We start from the raw sequence: 231 nt of genomic DNA, 5'->3' as shown, positions 1-231 counted from the left end.
ACTTTTAACATTCAAAATTTCAGAAATAATATGCAGATAAAGTAGGATCAGTTGTATTCAAGTTATAGATGAATGATTACTTCCCAAAGTCTAGAATTCAACTTTAAAGATGATAGTTTAGATAGTTAAAGCTGCAACTATATTTCTAAAAAAGTGGTACTATATAGGCCTCACTATTAACATCATATTATTCTTAAAAGTTCATTCATTTTCTTTTTGGAATTGGGATCT

General features: G+C 26.8%; 1 protein-coding gene across 1 annotated transcript in view; it reads left to right on the top strand.

Moving 5' to 3' along the window:
• PDHX (pyruvate dehydrogenase complex component X) overlaps positions 1–231 on the top strand; it is a 39,905-nt gene that overhangs the window by 36,380 nt on the left and 3,294 nt on the right. The gene's annotated exons all lie outside the window — the stretch shown is intronic.

This window comes from Myotis davidii, unplaced genomic scaffold, assembly GCF_000327345.1.
Source record: "Myotis davidii unplaced genomic scaffold, ASM32734v1 scaffold94, whole genome shotgun sequence".
NCBI lineage: Eukaryota > Metazoa > Chordata > Mammalia > Chiroptera > Vespertilionidae > Myotis > Myotis davidii.
This window is presented reverse-complemented; position numbering and strand designations above follow the sequence as displayed.